The 25,153-nt window shown below is 33.5% G+C and overlaps 1 long non-coding RNA gene across 1 annotated transcript in view; it reads right to left on the bottom strand.

Annotated features, from left to right (window-relative positions):
• The window catches only part of LOC137205689 (uncharacterized), an 85,956-nt gene that overhangs the window by 20,936 nt on the left and 39,867 nt on the right, over window positions 1-25,153 (bottom strand). The window contains exon 3 of the long non-coding RNA XR_010934258.1: window positions 18,123-18,261. This is a non-coding gene — a long non-coding RNA (uncharacterized lncRNA). The remainder of the gene's footprint in view (window positions 1-18,122; window positions 18,262-25,153) is intronic.

Here is a 25,153-nt window from a genome sequence, read left to right as displayed (position 1 = left end):
AAACCCCAAGTCTACAGTTGCTCCCAAAATACCGCCTCAGTCTTGGGATGATTCGTTGTCTATTCAGGTATTCCATAGATGCAGGTTACATCAGGTTGATTGTAGGAATTTAATCCGCTGCTCCTGAGGCTACTGGGAGAAATTTCCTTTTCTCTTCTTTGTTTGTGCAGCTCCTGGGGTTCAGCTTTGGTTTTGGCCCCACCTCTGACTTTAGGTCACCCTCAGGCATCTTTTGGGAAGTCTGAGGTCTTCTGCCAGCATTCAGTAGGTGTTCTTAAGAGTTGTTCCACTTGTATATGTATTTTTGATGTATTTGTGGGGAGGAAGGTGATCTCCACATCTTATTCCTCTGCCATCTTGAACGTACCCCCTGGTTCTGTACTCCAAACTCTCAAACTCCACACTCCACGCGCGCTGCCTCTCCCCTTCCACGTAGGTCCTCACATAACTTTTTTTAAAGACAATTTTTTTTTAAGAGCAGCTTTAGGTTCACCACAAAAGTGAGGGAAAGGTACAGTGATTTCCCATATACTCCCTGTCCCCACACATGCTTAGCCTTCCTTATTATTAACATCCACCACCAGAGTGGTACATTTGTTACATTTGATGAACCTATATTGACACATCATAATCACCCGAAGACCATAGTTTACATTAGGATTCACTCTTAGTTTTGGATATCCTATGGGTTTGGACAAATGTATAATGACAGATTTCCATTATACAGAGTATTTTTACTGCTTCAAAAAGGCTTTGTACTCCACCTATTCATCCTTCTCACCCCCAAACCTGGTAACCACTGATCGTTTTACTCTTTCTATAGTTCTGCTTTTTCCAGAAAATTATATATTTGGAATCATTCTGTATGTAGCCTTTTCAGGTTAGCTTTTTTCACTTAATAATATGCAATTAAGTTTTAAGTTTCCTCCACGTTTTGTCATTGTTTGGTAGCTCATTTCTTTTTAGCTCTGAACAGCATTGTCTGGATGTGCTGCAGTTTATTTGTCCATTCCCCTACTGAAGGATATCTTGGTTGCTTCCAAATTTTAGCAATTATGAATAAAGCTGGTAAAAACATCTGTGTACAGGGTTTTGTGTGGACATAAGTTGTCAGATCCTTTGGGTAAATACCAAGGAGCAAGATTGCTGAATCATATGGTAAGAGCATATTTAGTTTTGTAACACATGTCCAAACTGTCTTCCAAAGTGTCTGTACCCACTTGCATTCCCATCAGCAATGCATGAGAGTTCTTGTTGCTCCACATCCTCAAGAGTATTGAATGTTGTCAGAGCTCATTAAATTCATTCACTTTGCTTTGTAATAACCATTTTAACAGTCATCTTATAGTAGGTTAACTACAATTAGGTGAGTTGCCTCAATTCTTATAATTGATTAGAGACAATTTGTTTTATTTGATAAATATTCAAATGAAACAATCATTCTTCATGGAATGCTTCTTTCTAAAATCAAGGGCCTGACTCCAGTCACATTCACATTTTAAAATTAAACCTGTTTGGAATCTCTATTCTGGGCCAACGGCACCCTCCTCAGATGTAAGCCTCAGAGTCCAGTTAGGCTTGGCCTTGACTATTCCTTACTCACTTTTTATCTGTAGCTATCTTTATCACAGCTAAACCTTTATACAAAAGGATAAAGTGAGAGTGAAAAACTAACACTTTTTAATGTTCTCTCATCTCTGGATGCTTTGTCATTGTATTGCATAGGAGTCATAACAGTTCTTTTTTTCCCCAAATTATCTCTCCTATTAAATTAGGAAGTCCTGCTTGCTCCAGTGTACTCAGAATCCTGAAATTAACCACAGTATGCAGATTAACAGTCATGACTATATCTAGGTTACACAATCTGCATGTAGATTAGTCAGTAAGAGTTGAGAGAAAGGGACAGGTGAAGATTTTTTATCCTAATTTGGTGAAACTCTTCCTACAGAGTCCCTGAATACTCTAACATATGCACCATTTTCTTTCTCATGGTTACATACATTATATGTTATGTAAAATTCATACGAATATATTTTATGGCTGGCTGAATTTTAATACCGTTTAATCAAGTGTTAGAGGGTGAAATAAAAGCATTTGGGAAGGATTGGGATAGGAACAATTTGGTAATTATTCAGCATATTGAGAGGGACTTTCCTAAAACACCAGACAAGTGTTCAAACAACAAATTAAACATCTTAAACCTGGTGAGAAGGATTGTATTTGAGCTATTGACACATAGTTGGTCTTGGGTTTTGAGAAATGAATTTTTATGTACAATATTTTCTTACCCAGAGTTTACTTTTCCCCTTGAGTTAAAAGTAAGGAATTGAAGGATGAAAATGAGTCTTCATCATTTTCTCCCTTTCTTTTTCCTGCTATCAACCTTTATATTATTTTCTAATATTGTTCTGGGCTTCCTGGCCAATAATCAAGATTTTGAAGTGAATAGGTCATTTTAATGTCAGTTAGTTCCTTACTAAGCCTTTATTACAATTTTTTTTTCTCCTTTGTCTCTTTCCTTGAGTAAACCTGACATGAAACCTTTCCATAAGAGCCTGTACCCAGAGAAATTACGGTCAGCGAAAGGCCAAATCAAATGGTAGCAGATTTAGAAAGAAGGATGAATGATGCACTTCTTAACTATACCAGGGGAAGTAAGTTGCATTATATTATACTTTTTGTTTTTTTACTTTTACAGAATATTAGAAAAATACAGTGTTTACATATAAGAGGATGTAAATAATCATTCATCCAGTACTCTCATTTGTTTTAGGATACATATATATTAACTAATAGATTTAAATTGATTAGTTTATTTTTCCTGTTCTGAGAAACATAAATGGCAGACCACAAATTTGATAGAATCAGATATGAGTAATCAAATGATTAACTTATTGGATGATAAAGTTCAAACAGAAACCAAATTAGATTATGAAGTAAAGTGATGACCATATAAACAGGAACCTCCTTATTCCCTAAGCATGGCACCCCCTCAACCAATGATATCATCATCTTATAGTCACTCAGTTGTGAAACCTAAAGTCTCCCTTGACTCATCTAACTTCTCTACAGTCCACCTAGTCCAGCTGATGCAGCCGCAAAGCTTCTGAGTCATGAATGTTCTTCCATGCTCAAAATCTTTCAGTATTTCCAAACACTCATAGCAGAGTTTCACTACCTATACTCTATGTAACTATCACCAGGTACTTGATTTAAATGCAGATACCAGACATTCTATTCTGTTTGAGAAAGTTTGGAATCAGGGTCAAGATTGTGTTTTAAGTAGTACTCCCAAGTGATTCTAAAGCAGGTGGTCTAAAGTTTATACTTTGACAAGTTTTTTTCTGCAAGATAAAGTTTAAGCACAGCCTTCTCCAACTTGAGGTACAAAGGACCTCTCTAACCATACCTCTTAACCCAGCCAGGCAAATTTTTTACTTGCTTAGTTATTTTCTTCACTCTCCCCAAAGCACCACACCTTGTGATCCTAAAAATCTGCTGTGTTTAGCTTTAGTTGAAGTGCATATCCTCAGCTATTTGTCTGCTAAGCTCCTATTCATCTTTATGGGTACAGAACATCCTTACACCACCCATAGAAGGCTTTATTGACATCAGGTCCTACAGATTTATTCCTTTTACATCCTTCTATATACTTATTGTTTTACATCCACAGTTGTCATAGTGGTATGTGCATCACAGTCAGGTAAAGAAAAACTTTCTGAGGAATATGCAGCAGGAGGGATTTTATAGACTCATTGCTTGGATCCATAACATACTTATGCTTTTAGTAAGAACTGATCTTATTAATGTCCTTGTGTTTAAGATTTGTGTTGGTTCTATTTCCATCTCCTTTTTCATAATTGTCTTTCCTCTCTGTGGGGAGAAAAGTATGACTCTTAGTCATCAAGAATCTTTCTACAGTGTATTGACAGGCAAAGAGACAAACAAACAAAAAAAAGGTTAAGTTTTGTTATCTGAGAACACTTGGTTAATGAAGGCACCATGAATGGGAAGACGTCATGAATTTCCTGGCTTATGCAAATAATTGTTTAGAGTGAGGCATGGTACATGAAGTGGTATATGTGAAATGCAGTTAGGATGTTTTGAAATCAAATTCATGTATACAGTACTGTAGAGTGGGGTGAGGGTGGAGGGAATTGACAGTTCTATTTTCATGACATTAACTACTGCATCTCCCAGAAATTGTTGAACAGGTAATTTATGAGAGAGCACCTCAAAGTTACTAGAAACTAATTCCTCCTCTTTGAAACTTTTCATCAAAGGCATCTTTTTGTTACCATCTACAAAATAAAGTTGTACTCCTGAAAACAGAATATCCAACCAAGTCACTTAGTCAAACTTCTAAAACAGTGAATATTTGGACTAATTTCTATTCCACAGACAAAGTACCTTTACAAGAAGGAGTAGTAAATATGGCTATAAGATATTTAATTAGGAATAATAACTTTAATGTCTGGAAACAATCCTTCTAAAAGCCACGGTTTAAAATCTTTGATGTAAACAAAAATTGAAGGAAAATCCAATGTGTTTTCAGATGAACTGCCATTCCAATATTTGTTTTTTTATAAATTTATTTATTTATTTTTGGCTGCATTGGGTCTTCGTTGCTGCACAAGGGCTTTCTCTAGTTGCAGTGAGCAGGGGCTACTCTTCATCACGGTACGGGGGCTTCTCATTGCGGTTGCTTCTCTTGTTGCGGAGCATGGGCTCTAGACCACAGGTTCAGTACTTGTGGCTCATGGCCTTAGTTGTTCCCCGATATGTGTGGTCTTCCCCGACCAGGGCTTGAACCCATGTTCCCTGCATTGGCAGGTGGATTCTTAACCACTGTGCCACCAGGGAGGTCCCCAATATTTGTTGATTGCAAAAAAGCCACATGACTTTTAGTATATAATGTGAAAAGTGTTCAAATATTTGAGTGACATTGCCATATCAAAAGTCCTGTCGTTTTTCTCTATTTGTTTATGTATAGGTTTTCCAACACTTCAAATATAAGTGCCAAAAAAAAAAAGAAAATTAAGTCAATGCTAAACTATTCTCATTCTAGCAGTAAAACATATTCCAATATTGATATAAAATACTATAAAAACATTTTTAATCTCAAGGAAAAGCATTTTCAATATTTTGTTTTTTATGTTTAATAACTAAGTTTCTAGTAAAGTGTTTTTGATCAGTTCTATTTTAAAAGCAATTGTAGTAACAATTTAATTTTTTTAGCTTAGAACTTTATTGTCATAGCAAATAAAAAGTTAAATTTTATTTATGTACATGTAAACATAAAAGTTTAAACCACTTTTTAAAATTTCGATGTCAATTAAAAATGTGTAAGGAAATGCATCATTATCAAAAGTCTTTTTGAATATCAAGCAAATATATTAAAATCACTACTTTACATTTTTCTTTTAACATTTATTCATATGCATGTCTCCTTTAACAGTTATTCATATCCATTTTTCTCCATTATGCTCTGTTGCCACAGTGAAACTGTAAACTGTTGTTGGGCATAGATTTCTTTCATATTTTAGTTTATTACTTTGATAATGAAGAATGTGTATTCAATAAATTATTGTTAAATTATAATGAATATTGACTTTATTTCTAAGAGCAAATACAGCTCTTCTTTATCTACATTGAAGACATAAAATACTGAAAATAGACCCAAACAGAAAAAAAATAATATTCAGAGTAAAAGCATACTTTCTCACTAGTGGGAGCTAAATTTGGAAATAAAGCTCTGGTGAAGAAAGTATTTACTTCTTTCTAGCAAATTTTACATTTAAACTATAGAGAGACTTTCAGAATAAAGAACCCTATGAAACAGGAAGCATGAGTTTAAGTCCTGGTTCTACCACTTATTTTCTGTGACCTTAACATATTCACTGTTCACCTTGTTTCCTGAATTAAAATAAATGAATCATTATATGTAATTCATCACACATCTCTTAGGTTAAAATGCAATCAGGAAGTGTCTTGACAGTAAGGATTTCTTATTATTACAGTGTGAAACAGAACACACAGACCCTTCCTAAAGGCAAATCAATTTCCTCGACATCTTTGAAAATAGGGAGGTAGAAAAAAATGAGAGATAGATGGGCTCAAAATGCATCTACAAAATACAGAGCTGGGAAAGGACCTTGTCCATTTCTTCTAGTTCTTAAGAAATGAATGCATTCCAGATCCAAGTGTATGTAATGCAAAGTAACATAATTATGGTTGTTTTCACATTTGATACGTGGCATATCTGGTATGACCAGTGAATTTACATTGACCCTGAAGATTGCCAAATGAGCAGATCTTCTTTGTCTCTGACTATCCTGGAAGCTTTTATTAAAGTTTGGAGTCAACACAGGACAAACTCTTTGCAATTCTATGCCAAGTTGTAGTCAAAAACATGTCATCTCTAATGTGCCATCATTTAGACATTTATAATTATTCTGGTAAATTGCTATCGGAACTGATCCCATTTTCATTTCCCCTACTGTCCCTACTGCCACATGACCAAGCAAGCTCAAGCAACCTCAAATTCACCACAGCATGGAAGCAGAAAGATTTGTTCTCACATGTGTTCAACTATCATTTCCTGATATCTCAGTGAGAAATTAATAACTTTGCCTATAAATTTTTGGCAATATCATCTCTCAAACATTAAGCAACTACACAGTTCTTTGGCAATATGAGCAGAGAGAAAACTTAGCAACTTGGATGTTACCCATATTCAGTTTAGGGTCTTTTACCCTCTTGACACAGAGCTTGGTAAGATTCTTCTAAAAAAGGCCAACACTAAAGTGTCATTGGAATATATTTGAGTTTGGTTCAATATACTCATAGGATTCTGAAATAATATTAACCTTTAGTGATATTTACCAAAGTGGTTAGAAATTTACATTCGTTAGAGTGCAATGAATCCTCGTGCTTAAAGGGGAGACAGAACATGGTATCTGTAAGGTTAAACAAGGGAAATTACTCACTATCTAACTTTTATAGTTGTTAATAATTCACTCCTGTTCTGAAGAACACCATTTATGAGAATAATCTCTGAATATTAAGGATAGGAATTTTTAAGAACTCTACTAGAGTTCAACCAGCTCTACTAGAAAGTCACAAATTTTCAACAGCAGAGGGCAATATTCTCTAGCAATAGTCTATAGGGCAAAAATACTGTCTGTAGTTTCTTCTCTGATAATATTTTTTTGTCTTTTTGCTCTCTCTGAAATTGTATATATATACATAAATAACTTTTTATATAGATTATCTTCTGCTCTAACCTTTTGTGTTTGAAATATTATTATTACTATTTTAACCAAACAGTTCCACAGTAAGCCATAAGAGGCAAGATAAACAGATCTGTTATCAAAATATCATAAGGATAGTACAGCATATAATGAATGTTCAGTGAATGGGAGACAAGATATGCATCAACTAGAAGAAAAACACTAATAAGGATAATGTAGCATCAGTATATTCTGTATTCTGTTATAAACATATTTATTTAAATTGGAATAAAAACTGATCCACTATAACCAGAAGATGACTGACAATCTGATAAAAAATGAATGAACTAAGTAATTGCCTGCTACTAATAGCAAGCATCTGTCTTTAGTACGATTTGATTCTAGGTTTTAAAAGCCAAAATGATGGATGAATCAAAAGTAAAAGTAATACAGCCAGGAGAATGCTTGGGAATTCAGGTTGAGCCTGTTGATCCATAGGAGGAAGATTTCAACATGTAACCTGAGCTGAACTCAAGCTCTTTTTGGCAGTTTTCAGCAAATAAGAGTGAATTTGCTGCAATGCAGCTCCATTTACTAAAACATGTGGAAGCTACTACTTTTATTGCCTTTATTAGAATTTTATGTAATGTCCTAAAAATGTAGGAACACTCTCTTCCTGATCTTTAATGGGTTAATAGTTTTCGTAGGTTTTTATGTCAAGTATCAAAATATTTTAATTAATTTTTATTTATTTGTAGCCCTCTTCCATGTTTAAATTTCATATTAGGAAACTGAAAATTTGCATTTTCATTTGTAACTAATGAGGCTATAAATCCCAACAGGAGAGCAAGCCTAATCTGAGAGGAGGCAATTGAAAGACTGAGAGCACATGACCTCTTAAACCTGCAGAAGAATATCAGGATTTAGGGTCAGTCATATTTCTGCCAGACACATTCATGGATTGCCTCTTGGTATTTCTCAGTGTAGCTCAGCCCAGCATTGAAAGTAGTAGAGACTCATGGCAAATAGCTTTAGTGATTTCTATACATGCCTGAAGCTGGTCTCCCATCTCAGAAAAATGCGTTTTCTCAAGACACTCCATAGAGGTTGGTTAATGGAGTCTCTGAGAATAAAGGAAAAAAACCTCTCAGGATCAAGCAGTAGGCAAGAAAGGCCTCATATTCTGCACATCCCTGGAAGAGGCACATTCCCTCTCGATCCAAAGGGAGGACCAGACTCCCTGTGCATTAGTAATTCTAATAACGACAGGCATTTTTGTGAAATAAGGAAGTACAGAATTAGAAGCCATATTATACTCTTTTGATTTATTACATTTTATAGAGGCAAAATCTATTTTAGTTATAAACTAATTTTATATAAATATAATTGCACACTCTTTGTAATGTAGTAGGCATACAGAGGAAATGATTATATTCCATACACTATGATTACATCATATATATAAATGCATAAAATATAATATTATTCTCCAATATATATTATTTATTAGCATGTACGGTTTGCAGCACTTCAGCATTCTATGGTAACGAAGAAGACAAAGCCTGCTCTGGCCACTGCATCTTAGAGAAGTTTATAGATCTTTTATTGTTACAACTATTACGGGAGCAGAGGCAGCAATTTCTCAAGCCTAATTCCAAAAGGATTAAACCTGACCAAGATTTATACAAGTCAAAATCTCCATATTTTTTTGCAACCATATAAGAGCATCTTCTCCAGCTTTACCTTATCTCCCATCACCCAAACGGAAACTACTGGGGCTATCACTGTGTAAGGAAATAAAAGGAGGCATGCTTGCCCTGTCACCTTGACTCCTAAACTGGAAAAGAATTTCCTTGGTTAAGGCTTCACATAGCAATTGATTGTTTTTATGGGCTCTGGCATACTCTATACACAAAATAACCAGAAATTTTCCTTAATATATTCAGTTATTCTTGCTGTTTCAGCAGCAAGGGTGACATTTGAGTTTTCTTACATGTCCTATATCTGGGAACAGATGAATATCAATATTAAATTTAAAATATGGAAAAAGGTTAAAGGAAATTTAGTTTTATGACAAGAGAATGTAATTTCTCTGACTCAGAATCTTTATCACTATTACCCTAAGCCTGTACCACCATTGTATTTTGGGAACAGAAGATTTGTTTCTTGAGTTTCATGTGTACACAAATTGTGCCCCAGAATGGATCATACCCAAAGTCTCACTCATCCCTGGTATACTTGATGCAGATGATATAATATGGGGCTGTTGAGCTGACGAAATTTAGATGAGTGGATTTTGAATTGGTGTTGTAATGGATTGAGATTTTGGAGACTTTGGGATGAGATGAATGTAGTTTGCATGTCTGAAGAACATGAATCTTTAGGTTCCAGAGGGCAGATTATGGTAGACAGGATAATGACTCTGAATAATGTCCATGCCCCCATTCTCAGACCTAGGAATGTGTTACTTATTTGACAAAAGAGACTTTGCAGATGTGATTAAATTAACAACTTTATGTTGGGGCGATTATCTTGGATTATTTGGGTGGGCTTAATGCGTCCTTAAAAATCAAAGAACTTTTCCTGGCTGGAGTCAGAGGAAGATGTGATGATGGAAGAATGGTCAGACAGATACAATGTTGTGGGCTTTGAAGATAGAGGAAGGAGGCCATGAGCCAGGGAATGTGGACTGGACAGCTTCTAGAAGTTAGAAAAACAAGGAAATGCATTACCCTTAGAGACTCCAAAAAGGAATGCAGTCCTACTGACACCTTGGTTTTAACTCAGTGAGACCCATGTCAGCCTTCTAATCTACAGAACTTTCAGAGAATAAATTTGTGTTGTTTTAAGTCACTAAATTTGTGATAATTTGTTACAGCAGCAATTAATAACAACTACAAATAACATTGACTAGTTGTAGAGATTACACGTATAATACATGCAGAGAGTTGCCATGTACAATCATTTTTTTCAGTTATTGACATTCCTTGACTTATCCCAATGTATTTTTAATGTATTTTTATTTTATTTTTTTCTAATTCCTTCAGCAAAATATGGTTTTGCCCTTCCATGTACTCCATCTATCAATACTTTATTTATAATAAATTTTGAACAGACCTTAACTTCCCTATTGAATCATATACTTGTTAATGGCAGAATTGAAGCTTATTCATCTTTGTATCTCTTTAGCTTCTGGTATATATTGCTCACTCAATAAACATTTGGCAGAAATATATTTTAGACTTTATATAATCTATATAGTCTATTCATCAAATTACTAAAATCTTCAATATATTAAATTCTCTGTCAATCTGCACCCATTCATTCTTTATGGTAAGCCCATAATTTACTCTTGAGCAGGTGTTCTCAGAGGGAAAACTGCTTAAAATTTTATTCCCATATATTATTGCTGTCATTGTTAACTATTATTATTATTGGCACTGCTTTATTTTAGAATCAGAAAATATTATTTGTTCTAAGCTTACTCTGCTTTGATTTTATACATTTGCTTTTAAGAATAACAGCATTAGATTTACTGGAAAAATATACATGAGAATTAAATAAACATTTAAGAATATAAAAAATAACAAAATTAAAAGTCAACCCTATATCCATAATGAAGAAACAAACATCCATCATTACCATTTGGTGAATGTCATTTCAGATACCCTAAGTATCTGAAGTAGAGATCTTGGATAAGTCTAGGTTTTCTAATTTGTGTTACTAGATGACTATTGGTCACGTTTACTAAAATAGGCAATGAGAAATAGAAACAATAATTTGGTGAGAAAAAATAATGTTATAAAACATATTTCAAAATCCTCTAACTAAAACAATATTGATATGAAAAACACACCTAATCCTTGTGGTTTTTCTTTGCCACCATCCTTTTAGGACCTTGTATTTATTTTTGTGTAGCAATGTGGTACAGCAACCAAGAATATGGACTGTGGAGTCAGGATGCCTGGATTCAAATCCCAGCTCTATTGTTGCCTAGCTGTGTGATCTTGGGCACATCACTACACTTCTCAGTGACTCTATTTCCTCATTTGTAAAATGGGAATAGTCATTGTATCATCCCAGAGAATGGCTGTAAAAATTAAAGGAGTTAATATTTTTAAAGTGCTTAAAAATAATAATTTTACCCTTTCTGCATCTACATGAATTTGAAATTTCCCAAGGATGCCTCTCTGAGCTCTTTCTAGACTACTTACTTATTTTGTTCTACTCATGTGCTGTCAAGTCAAAGTGTGTAAAACAACTTTTTAGGGTTAACCACTCTTTACCTCCTCACACTATATCTGGTTATCAGAAACTTTGCTTGTATAGGCAGAAAAAGTCAAAAATACTGGGATGAGTATTTTTGAGTTTGTTGCTACTGGAAACAGCCTATCACTGTTACTTCTGGCTGCTGGTTAACTCTCAAAGGTTGAAACACTGAAGAAGGATAAATAACCTCCTGTGGACACCAAGGCCACTAGACAGTAAGAACTACAGTGATTCAGAACGGACTCTGTGAAGCACTTGACTTCAGATGATTAATTCTCTTTTGCTGATCTGCACCAGCCAGCAAGACTGAAAAATATGTCCCCTCCTTTCTCAGTAAAGTGTTTGAAAGAATAATATCCCTTAAAGTTTCAAGAGATTAGACTGCCTTTCTTTTCAAGAACATAATTCCATGTTCATTCACTCACCCATTTACTCATAAAAAAAAATATTGAGCACTTAAAGTATGTCTGGTATTATTATAGACACTGTCAAATAGGAGGCAAACAAGCAAGCAAGGTACAAAAACACTTGCCTTCATGGAGCTTACAATCTAATGGGAAATAAAAATAAGCAAGATAAATAAGTTGTTGTCTATATGAGATAGTAAGAAATAATAAAAACTCAATGGGACAAGAAATAAAAATGAAACGAAAAGAAGATAGCTTAGAGGATTTGTACTGTTTTTAATAAGGTAGCTAGGGATTTAACTATTTAGTAGAACCCTGTAAATATGGTTTGTACTAATCTGATAAATTAATCTTAACACTAGCTCAGTCATTAAATGGCTTGTCTCTGGAGAAAATTTTCCAATATTTTCTTAGGATTTTAAGTAAATTCAATACCAGACCATATTTGCTTGTTTCCTGTGATGAAATTTCCCAGGTAAACCTTAACAAAGTGTCTTCCCTCTACTCATCTGAATATATACAGTTTTAAATATACTATGTATAATATACAGAGTATACATATAATACATACTATATAGAGAAAGAGCATATATAGGGTATATATTTAACATATGGTGTATATGTGTGTGTGTGTGTATATATGTGTGTGTGTATGTATGTATATATATAGATAGATAGATAGATAGATAGATAGATAGATAGATATAGCAGAGAGAGAGAATGAATGCCTAAAATTTCTTTTGTGTTTTGATATGCTCATCAATTCAATCAATTCAGGCCATCACACCACAGAATGCTACTGGGTGGCAAGACAGAAAAGCTGGGTTTGAAGGTCTTTTTGAAGCTAGCTGCAACATATTGAGTGAGCTACTTAACCTCATTGGGTTTCAGATCCTTCTTTTTTTAAAATGAGTAAAACATCGCTTACTTCACATGATTGTGATGGGATTAAATGAAATATGTAAAAGCACTTGATCCGTAGGAGGTAGATCATAATGTTTACTGAACCTGAAGCTGTAGTTAACAAGCACTTTTTAGACTGCTGAGTATCAATAGGGGCACTATTCTTAGACAATACTTCCAGGTCTTCTTGGGTAAAGACACGAGTATAAAACTTGAGAACTGATCAGGGATTGAACCTGGGCCCTGGCAGTGAAAGTGCTGAGTCCTAACCACTGGATTGCCAGGGAATTCCCAGAAAAGACTGCTTTAAAAGGGTACAATTAGAAAAAGTTCATGGCAATTAAAAATATGTTTCCCTAAAGGTAAAATAATTGTACTGATAAACAGGATAAGAAAAACAGAGATAGCTAAGTTCAAAGTAGGTATGTCAAACACAAAGATAAAAAAGAATTTCCAGAGTTGAGCAAAAATTCAGGACGATCAAAAATGTTAGGATAACATTAATCATGTACAAATTCTAATAAAAATGAAGAACGGAGGCAACAAGCTCTCCTCAAGACAAAAAAACAACAGAAAGAAAACAAGGCATTTTAAAGTAATGAATTCCTTCAATTTCAATATATGAAGACTATTAAGATTGCTGAAAGTGATGAATGAAAATGCACACACACACACATGCGCGCTTTCTCTTTCCAAGCTTCCTGCTGTTCAACATTAAGTGTCTTTTTGATTCTCAACATGAAGATGACTGTTCAAGCTCAAGCCATAAAACCCAATTTTCATCCAATAGGAAAAGAAAAAAAAAATTCATTTTTAAGGAGAAATCCCTGAAATCTAATTTCAACGGCCAATCCTTAGTCTCTTGACTAAGAAGAATAACTGATGTGAGCAGATTTACAAAAAAAATACATGATTAAAATATTAGACATGTCCTAACTGTAACCATAGAAACAACAAAACTCAATCCTAGTTCAACTCCTAATTAGACTTTCAACTAATGACCTGACAGAAAAAGAGACATTTTAATTTATAAACCTGTGTACTACTTAACCTTAGTCTATGCTGTTATACATATGATGTCCCACATTGAATAAAAAATTAAAGACATGAGGAAAACAATCCATTGTCAAGAGACAAAATAATCAGCAGAACCATACTCACAGTTGACCAAGATATCTGAAATATAAGTCAAGTACTCTGAAGTAACTTTGTTATGATATGTTAAAGGATATAATGAAAAAGATAGATTACTTGAATTAGCAGATAGGAATTTTTAATGAAAAGATAAAAAATAGAAAAAGCAATCAAATAGAAATAGAAAAGCATGATATCAGAAATGAAAACTTTTTGATGGACTCATCAGTAGACTTAAGAAATCGGTGAACTTGAAAATAAGAAATCAAAATTGAATCCAAAGGAAACAACAAAAACATGGGACAGAATCTAAGAGCTATGGATTGTGGGACAATATCAAATGACTGAACACAGGATTATCTGAAGCTCCAGAGGAAAAACAGCGACAGAATAAGGCAGACAAAACATAATGGGAAGGAATTTTCTAAAATAGTGAAAGCTATCAAACCACAAAATCAATAAGTTCCAAACAGGAAAAAAGTAAAACAAAATGCATCTAGACATGCCATATTTGAATATTTAAATAAAGGAGAGATCTTGAAAGCTGATAAAGGAAAAAATATTACACAGGAAATAACTAAGCTAAGAATTACAGCAGATGTCTTGTCAGAAAATATGCTAATTACAAGAAGATATATGGTGCCTTTCAAAATCTGAAGAAAAACAAACCTGTTAACCCAGATTCTAAACCCAGTGAAAATATGCTTTAAAATTAAGGTGAAATAAACACTTTTTTAGAAAACACAAAAGACAAGAGAATTCATGGCTAGGAGACTTGTTAAAATAACTGTCAAAGGAACTTCTTTAAAAAACAGCAACTAACACACCATTGTAAAGCAATTATACTCCAATAAAGATGTTAAAAATAAACAAAACTTGAATCTCCACAAAGAAATGAGGAAGCCCATAAATGATAAAAAATTAATACAGATATAAATATATTTTTCATTATTTTTCTCTGGCTTACTTCACTTGGTATGAGGTAAGGTCCATCCATGTTGCTGCAAGTGATATTTTATTCTTTTTTATGGCTAAGTAATATTTCAATTTTTATGGCTAAGTAAGATTTCACATCTTCTTTATCCATTCATCTGTGGATGGATATTTAGGTTGCTTCCATGCCTTGGCTATTGTAAATAGCGCTGCTGTGAAGATTGGTGTGCATGTGTGTATCTTTTCGAATTATAGTTTCCTCCAGATATATGCCCAGGAGTGGGATTGCAGGAATTAGTTATTTTCAATCTTGTCACAGATTTCTTCTACAAATATATATAATTATATTAATTATATAATTGTATATAATTACATATTATATATCTATTAAAAAACAATATATATATGCCATATTATATATATATATATATATATAAATAATTCCCATGTAAGAGAACTAAAATACTAAGATCACTTTCCCAAAAATATCTCTAGTTATTAGAACTTTACTTATTTTATGTGATAGAATCAAGTGCACAAGTGTTTGGTGATTCAATATGGCCTTTAACTCCAATAATTTGTCTTCTTTCACAGCAACTAAGTTGTGAAGTTACTGCATAGCAAGATCCTAAATCAGTGATTTAAAAGTCAATTAATCTCTCTTTCTCTATCAGAGGAGATTCCAAATAATCAGTGTTAGTAAATTAGCAAAGTAACAGTGATTATGTGTTAATTTTATTAAAATTTGAGGTAAAGCTCTTACTGTCTTTTCTTAGAAATTCTTATTTTTTGTTTAAAATTATCACCTATTTTATGTCCCATAAATATAACATTCATTAAATTTTGTCCAGTCATGGAAAGGTCTTATGGAAATGTTGTCTGAAAAACTTGGCAACCTGGAGAGTTGTTCTTACCTTGATGGGTTGTGATTATAATGTTAGTAAATCTGATAAGGTACAACTTGTTACTGAAGTATTTTGATTAAATTGAGTGTTTAGTTTTAAGTGTATTTCTTCCACTAAGATCTAACTACCAAAAAAAATCAAATTATAAATTTGATTGAGGTTGGGAAAAAGCTCACAATAAAAAGATAAATGTAAATAAACTTGCAGTTTTGTGAAAAGAAACCATAATGTTTCGAAGGAAGAAAACGTATCTTAGCAGTTTTCAAATATCAATGAATGGATATGCCACTAGAATTTTTATTAATAATTTATAAAACTTCCATAGATGACAAAAAATTAGAATTCCACAGAGAACTTAATCTTTTGTTTAATGTGAATATTTATTTATATTTGAAATGTACTCAAATCAAGTTTAGTGGATGGTGACACTCAGTGCTCTAATGATGGGCATGGGATCTAAAAACTCACTCAGTATGGCCTCATCAGCTGCACTATAGAATTTTTCAAGACTTATTTTAATTCACAAAGTTTTGTAGGTCTTATTGTAATCATCAATATTAGGTGTTAAAGGGTTGTGAATTCTATATCTTACTTTGAATTTTATTGAATGTTATATTTGTATTCTAGCATTAGAATGCAATTAATTGTATTTCTGAATTAAGCATATTGTGACTTAAAATTATAATTAATTAATATATAAAGCATTGAATTTGAGATGTAATTCTAAATATTATTTATAATAAATACACTAGTCAAAGCATTTGAAAATATATTAAATATATAAAGTATTTGTTTCAATGTTATTTTATAGTAGGAATTTTGACACATATAAGGAAGGATCTGTTTTCATATAAATGCACATATTAAAATATATCCTTTTTTCCCATTTGTAGGGTATTTTGTTCATAGATATTTTAAAGATAGTGAAAGATCCTGCTCCCTCTAGTAATCTATTACATATTATTTCATATAGAACTCTTGGGTGATTTACTATGTCTCAAGGCAGATAGTTCTTTCATTGGATGAATGTGACTATGACCACTAACTTCCTTATAATGGGCTGAGAGCCATGATAGATACTTATGTACTAGCCCTAGATACTTATGTACTAGCCCATAAAGAAAGTAATAAATACCAAAGAATCAGAAACATACAATTTTCTTTAAATACAAATCAATAAAATTAGAAATCAATAAAACAAATTATAAAATATAATTTTGGAAACTTAAAGGGAATGCTGCCAAATAATGATTTAATTAAGAAATCATAATGCTAATTAGAAAATATTTAGAACTGAACAATCTGCAGAATATATTAGGGCTAGTGGATACGAAGACTCAATATCTTAAATTGGTCATTTGTTACCTAACATTTAACTTCAATGTAAATGTTAAACACCTTTTCCTGAAACTTTACAAATCTGTGTAGAAAATAAAGGTCAAAACTGCCTATGCAATTCTGAAGATATGTAAAGGGGTACTTGCCCTCCAGATATCAAAACCCGATATAAAGCTAAACTAATTAAGATGGTGGAGTATTGGCAAAGAAATAATAAAGGTAATAGAAAAAGTGCTCAAAAACAGCTCATTTTAAAAAGTGGAAATTTGCCTGTGATGGAGGAGGCACTGCTTTTCATCATTTACAGATGAAAAGAAAACAAGCATTGAGTGTTTAGAAACTTGTTCAAGATTCTGTAGCAAGCAAATAGCTCAGTCTACTTTGTCCCAGATTTTCCAATGTGAGGATTTGAGATGTCAACCTCTCTGCTGCTGGGAGAGAAAAGGAAATGTGTGATATAATAAACATGTGATAGTCACTGGTGCTGATCATCAAACATTTCTGGTGCTCTACCTTTCAGTGAACATGGTAAGTTGCACTTCTCAATTGATTTTGGAGTTAGGCACGGTAATGAGAATCCACTGATATTTGGCAGCATAATCCAGCCCTACCTGACAAAATACAATAATTATAAGAAAAAAAGAAAAGGATGGTGAGACTGAGAGATGTATCACCCAATCTTTTTACCTAAGTTAAATCATGAAATTTATTTGTGTTTCTTTCAAGGCCATACTTTAAGTCACACAGACCACAGCTAATCCAGCAGAAGAATTTGTTGAATTTAAAATACCAGGAAGTAATAAATTAGTCCCCCAGATTCAAAATGTCACAGAGAGAGACTAGCCTAATGGTTAAAGTTCTGTATGGTTCAACTTGTGTTTCAATTCACTATAAGAAAGACCTTGAACATTTAAGAACCAAATCAGAAGGGAATCAAATGGTGTTAGTATATTCTTTCCAACTTGTCTGAAAAGCTATACCATAGAGTAATGCTGACTTACCTCATTTCGATGATCTCCTGGGAAGAGGATAAATGAAGTGTTTAATTCCTGCATATGATTCAGAACCAGGAAGCCAAATCCCAACCTGTGTTTTCAGAGTCAACCGTCAAGATAATTTCTGGCAAGAGCCTTTCTTTTTCTGTTAATACAAAAAGTGTATGAAAGATTCAGATTAGCTGCCTGGCTTGATGCAAATAACAGGAAATTGCTTAAATTTCTACTATTCCTCTTCTACAAAGAAACTGCCTGTGAGCAATTTACATTTTTTATTCATAGAACATAGAAAATTAGGTTGGTAATTTTTTTTTATTATCAAAAGCCATAGTTTTATCAGATATGTAAAGTGCTAACTACCATTTGTAAGTAAGTGAAACGAAAGAAATATTTTAGGGCAGTACATGGAAAGACATAAAAATATAAACTACTGCATGTCCTAAGAGAAAAATTATATCAATAAAAGTTTTATTTTTTTCAAGTTAAGAAATAGGAGTCTTCCTATTTGATGATTTGAAAAATATTTATTCATTCATCCATTTAAAAAATAGTTATTGAGTCTTAGAAGTTAGCCGTGGAATTTGATATGGAGGTAGAGAAATGCACAGCACCAGTGCCTGTCCTCAGAGAGCATAGTTCTTTTGGAAAATATAAGACTTTAGATAGAAAGGAAGAAAATAAAGGAGCTATAAACCTAGGGGCAGACTCTCAAGTAAGTTTTAAGTCTTGAATGGTCCCACCACAAACAAACAAAAAAACCCATCAACAACACTCTTCTACATTTTCTGAAATCTTTATTTTCATTTTGCTACATTTACCATAATTTTAGCTATTAACACAATTTCCTTTTTCAACTTCTTTTAACAGAAAGAGTATAGGATTTGAAGTCAGACAGAACTAGGTTGGAATGCCAAATCTAATAGTGACCCTCTTGGCGTAATTCCTTAAACTCACAAAGCCTTAGTTTCCTAATCTAAAAACTAGAATTATATTTACTCCATAGATTTTACTTTAATTTGGGAAAATTTATATAAAACATCTAATGTGCCTAGGACATATGAGGTGCTCAATATATGATAGTCCCCTTAACTTAAATAAGCCAACTTCTTTAAAAATGAGAAACCAGTTTAAGGCAGGAATCTATAAAAACATCATTGTTATTAGATAATAGATATTATTTGAGATTAATGCATTTTATTATAGTATAAATATTTTTATGTATTAAAAAATGAATACATGCTAAGTACTATCTAAGTACTATCCTAAGTAGAAGACAATAAAAGAATGAGAGAGTACAGTATCTTCTTTAAAGTAGTTTATATCTACGCATCCTTCACAGCCTAACTGAAGTGAATTTGACTTCTTTCATCCCTTTGCTGAATTATTCTTCTTAAAAAGACAAAATGTCCTGATTGAGGAGGATAGAGATTTCAAATTGGAGAGGGAAGCATAATGCAAAAGAATGGGGTTAATATAGGGCAGGCTGTGGCAGTATAGTAGTATGTACGGGTCTGGGAAAATGGCTTTGAAGAGATGAGGGTAAAGTCCTTAAAGGAACAGAATGAATTACCATAATCACAGTTCTCTGTTTTCAAAATTCTATTTTGTGTTTATTCAAGGCAGAGTGGATCTCTCCCCTTTTTCATTCTCTTGTACATTTTAATGTCACTGATCACAGGATATAGAATTTACATTAGTAAAATCCAACTGGAGAACCAAAATTTGTTACATTGATTATATGGGAAAATTAACTTCTAGACAACCAACTTATAAATGAATTTTCGAGACTGCCTTTACTGACTGTCCATATACTATGTAGACAGAAACTAAACGTGTGGAAAGAGTTATAAATCCCTGCCATATTATCTAACTAACACAGACATTTCTTCAACAGTAACAAAAAATGAATAAAAGAAATGATAACATGTACTGTGAGTGTGAAGAAGTTAGATCGTCTCAAATATTTAACTTCGAAAGTATTGCAAAATATACTATATGACTGAGGTCTCGAGTGATAGAATATGCTTATTTCAGAGGACCATTAGTGGCTGTGGAATATTTATACACCTTTATGACATCCACAGTATTGAATTTGATTTAGAGCAAAAGCATTTGGTTAAATAAGCTGTAGAAGTTAAGGATAAATTACTGCATGCCTTCAATATAGGAACATGTAATTTCTAATTCATCTTCCAGGAACTGTGATGTGTTTGTCAGATAGGTTTTGCATTATCAGCAGTGTGGAAGTATGGCAGAAGTTAGGAAAAGGAGAGTGGATCTCAATTTTTCTCATCTACAAATCTCCTGTTCAAAAAGGAATGCCTATTAAGGCAGAGAACCACAAAAATAGATCAAATTTACGTGCCTTTATTTTTTTTCCTTTCTACTTCCTCTCAGTTTATCCTATTGCCTTGGCCAGGATCCAAGATAGAAATCACAGCCCTAGAAAACTTTATACCCAAGAAGAAATATTACCTAAGAAAATATTTTGGAGATGATCCTTCTGAGGATGAACTTACTTTCTCAATTTGATTACTCCTATCACCAAAAAGGAGACTTTTTTTTCCTACTCTGAGGTTCACCATGAGTTAGATAACTTGGCACAGTCCAATCTGGACTGTCTGTCCCAGGCCCTCCTTTCAAACAGAACATAGAAAAGCTTAAGCTGTGAGCTCCATTTTATGTGCTTTAACACAAATACTATCCAGGATGTTTAAAACCTGTTAGAAACAATTGAATTGACTACAACATTTGTCCTGGTGGGGCAGAGAACAACAGCTTGCTATCTGGACCATAGGTTTAATAAGATGAGGGAAAATGACTAGGGGCCTTCAAAGGTGGCCTGTGCAAATGCCTTTTCAAAGACTAATGGTAATAATCATGGTAGAAGCTCACACTTAATAAAATACAACCATAGCCTTTATGATAAAGAAAAAGAGAAACCTATGTAGAATTATTATTTTCCTGCTCAGTGTGACACTTGTCAACCTGCAAGTATTTCCATCATTACTTGAGGGTTGTTGTTATGCACTGGAAACATATCCATTGTGTTCAGTCCCCTTGAGTTAGATTAATATGTGTGATATCTTATGCCAAAAGGCCTTTTTGATTGTCATGGGGAGAGTCATTAGAGCCTGACCTTAACTCAGTAGTGAATAGTGACATTAGTTTAGTCGTCTATACCAACTTTTATTGGCAAAATGACAACCTATTCTTATTCACAATCTGTCAGCTTCTTCTGAAGTCATTTAACTCAAGCTCTGTATGATAGAACTTAATATTAGAGGCACTGACCTTCAGCAATTTTGTATGAACATGGTTGACAGGTATAACGGTCATGGGAAGTGCAGATAATTGGATCAAAAAAATGAGTTTCACTGTACAGCAATATACTCTATCCCCGGTTTTACTGTTGATGGGTTAGATATACATCGTGTCAATTTTTAAAGGCATTTTGCCATCTTGAAATATTATAAAAGTACTTATCCAAAATCCCTCAATGACTGGAGAATGACTTTTTATGTTTATTATTTTCTTTTAAAAGGAGGTTAACAGCAGAGGGCTCAGGAAAGAAAAAAACACTTTCAAGTGACAATTACATAAGTCATACAAAGAGCCTTTTACTTCTCAGAGGAAAATACTCTTGTGTGAAGCACACAACGGTGAAACTTTTGCAAAATCTTTGTTGTAGTTATGGAAATATTCAACCAGATTTTGCACTAGTTTATAATTTATGAGTATTAGTCACTGAGTAGTGGAGAAACAATTATCATCATTATATCATCTAAGAGTCCTCATTCCACTTTACACAGTTGGATTATTCTCTCTCTATATATATATATCACTAAAATATTTCTGGTTATTTCATATATCCTAGGATATTTAATACACTAATTATATGTAATCATGTATTGAACTTTTGTTAACTAGATTAGCACAATCATTACTTAGCAGTTGAGTGTGAACATTGTAGTTCGACAATATACAATCAGATGCCAGCTCTAGCACTTTCTAGCTGTGTGATCTTGGAAATGTTAATTAGCAAGTTTCAGCTTGTTTCCTCACCTACACAATGGGAATAATTTGTTACTATATTGCATCACATATTAAATAAACTCATGCTTATAAGCAGTAAGAAAGCGCCTGTCCCAGAGCAACTATTCAATATGTTACTTTGCTGCTGCTGCTGCTAATAATGATGATACTATTGTATGTAGTATGTTTACCCTTTGGTATTTCAACTTCAAGGCTGAGAAATAGTGTAAATTAAGTAGGTTGATCTAAGCACATTGAGAAATTCAGATTTGGTTTTCAGAGTTTTGAGGAATGTAAATTCGCTTCAGTTAGAATTAAACGTTCACAAATATGTGAAATCAGAGTTATCTTTGAAGATGCAGAATGTGTTTATTTGGATCCTTACAGACTTAACAGTCCCTCTCCTTTTAGAGGCTTCTGTATTTAAACTTTCTGTTTCCTATACACTAAGATGTTGAGTATTTTGTCTGTTACAATTTCAAAGAGTAGAATGGCATAGTATGGAGAAAAATCTAGATTTCAACTCTGATTCTTCCAATAAATAGCTGGATTTTCATTCTATAAGTTATTGAGTCTTGTTAATCCTCCCTTCCCTTACAAATGCAGAATTATTTGAAGAATTCTTTTTATATGTTTAAATCATTATGTCCTGAACTCAGACAGATTGGGTTTGAATATATACTCCACCATTTCTTGGAAGTATGACAATGGGTAAACTAATTGAACTCTGTAATCATCAGTAGATTGCAGTGGTATATGTAACTACTTCATTCCTTCATAAAGGTTTTTTTTTTTTTTTTTTTAATTCTTGAGCATATACTTTTTTTTTTTTTTTAACATCTTTATTGGGGTATAACTGCTTTACAATGGTGTGTTAGTTTCTGCTTTATAACAAAGTGAATCAGTTATACATATACATATGTTCCCATATGTCTTCCCTCTTGCGTCTCCCTCCCTCCCACCCTCCCTATCCCACCCCTCCAGGCTGTCACAAAGCACCGAGCCAATATCCCTGTGCCATGCGGCTGCTTCCCACTAGCTATCTACCTTACTACGTTTGTTAGTGTGTATATGTCCATGGCTCTCTCTCGCCCTGTCACAGCTCACCCTTCCCCCTCCCCATAACCTCAAGTCCGTTCTCTAGTAGGTCTGCATCTTTATTCCTGCCTTACCCCTAGGTTCTTCATGACATTTTTTTTCTTAAATTCCATATATATGTGTTAGCATACGGTATTTGTCTTCATAAAGGTTTTTTGATGATTAAATAAAATAACACCCAAAACAATTTAGAAAATGGTCTCATAGAAATATATGTTCAATAAACATGTATTATAAATATCAGAAAACTCAGCTGGAAGTACTAATTGATTTTCTTCCTTTCTTTTCCCACTTAAAAAAAAAAAGCGTATGCTATGAGAATGTTTAAATCTAGGTTAATGAAATCAAATCTTCCAATAGTCAAGATATTCCTAGGAAATGCTTCAAATTAGGGCCATAGACAGTTGACGACTCTACTTGTATATGAAGATAGCCCTGGATAGAAACACTGGTTATTACACATACTAGAACTGATTTTCTTTGTATGTTGTGTCCCTTCCCTATGAAAAGACACTTTTGATAACTATAGGTATCATTTCTGCCAAATGAAATCCAATAGAGTCGCTTCTCATTTTTAATCATTATATACATATTTCTGACAAATGGAGGATTTTTTTGCTTTCTTTTTTTGGGGGGTGGTGGTGTTAATGAGGCACTTCACATGTTACAGAGTTGGTTTTCAATCACTGTTGTTAGTAAACTTTAAAGAAAAAAACAAACAGGTTTATATTAAGCGTTTTTCTCTTTCTATATGGTCAAAAGAGTGTTTTAATTGTACATATCAATTTATCAATTAAAGCTATGAAGGCTACATTCAAACTAGTTTAAGACTTAAAAAACAGCCTCAGTGTCACTCAGCATGTCAGAGTGACCCATTACAGGAGTCACTGACCTCCTTCTGTGACAAGCATCTTGAGGTCCCATGCTATTGATACTGGCTCAGGAGAAGTAAACTTATCTTTTCCAGTTGCCCCCGTGGCATCTCTAAAACTATAAGTAAGGCTTCTGGGAGACCATAATAGGTTGCAAGCCTGACTTCTCAAAACAATTTCAATTGAGTTTTAAATTGCTCAAATAATATGTTCATTTGGGGGTAGGAAATCAAACTTCTAATGCCAATTAATTTATCGCATAATTTCAAGTGCCTGATTTCAAATTGATATTGCTTGACATTTCTCGCTACTGAGAGAAGAAACAAATTATACAAGTACTTTAGACAATTCTATTATTACATTAAATAAAATGAATACACAATCAGTGGTTTAGCATCATTAAATAAAATGAATGCACAATTAGTTGTTTAGCATCATAAACTCATATATAATTAGAGGTATGATACCGTTTTCTGGAATCTCAAACAAGGTAATACTTAATTTGAAGTAAAAGTTAGAACTGTGCACTGACAGATGAATTTTTGAACCCTTTTGATTGTGACAGTTATTATTCTGTAGCTGTTCCTAAATTTCCCCTCCCATCAAATAAAAGATGGTAGCATTTATCCACAGGGTTTTCTGGTTATCTTCCTATTTGCTCTCAGATCCATTCTCAGCCCTTTCCTGTCCTGCTCTATATTGCAGAAAAGTATATTTCCCATAATCTCTTGCCTACTGGCTTTTAAGAAGTTTCAGTCAAAGAGAGTCTCTAGCAGAATACAAAGTTAGGAGGTGGGGAAAGATGGTATATTTTCCTTCTTTTCTTTCTCTTAGAGCAGCAGAATCTCTACTAGACAGCTTTTACCTTCGGTGATCTCAGCTCCAACCAAGAGAAGCTAATACATTTCTAGCTTCCACCTGTTGACAGCAGCTCCTGGGATCTAGTTACATAATTTACTCTTTCCCCTCTAGCCTTAGAGATGAAAATTTCTTGCTATTTCTTATCTTTTGGTGGGCTCATTGTCCTTAAAT

Source organism: Pseudorca crassidens, chromosome 14 (assembly GCF_039906515.1).
Source record: "Pseudorca crassidens isolate mPseCra1 chromosome 14, mPseCra1.hap1, whole genome shotgun sequence".
NCBI lineage: Eukaryota > Metazoa > Chordata > Mammalia > Artiodactyla > Delphinidae > Pseudorca > Pseudorca crassidens.
Note: the sequence above shows the minus strand (reverse complement) of the source record. Positions and strands in the feature narration are given on the sequence as shown.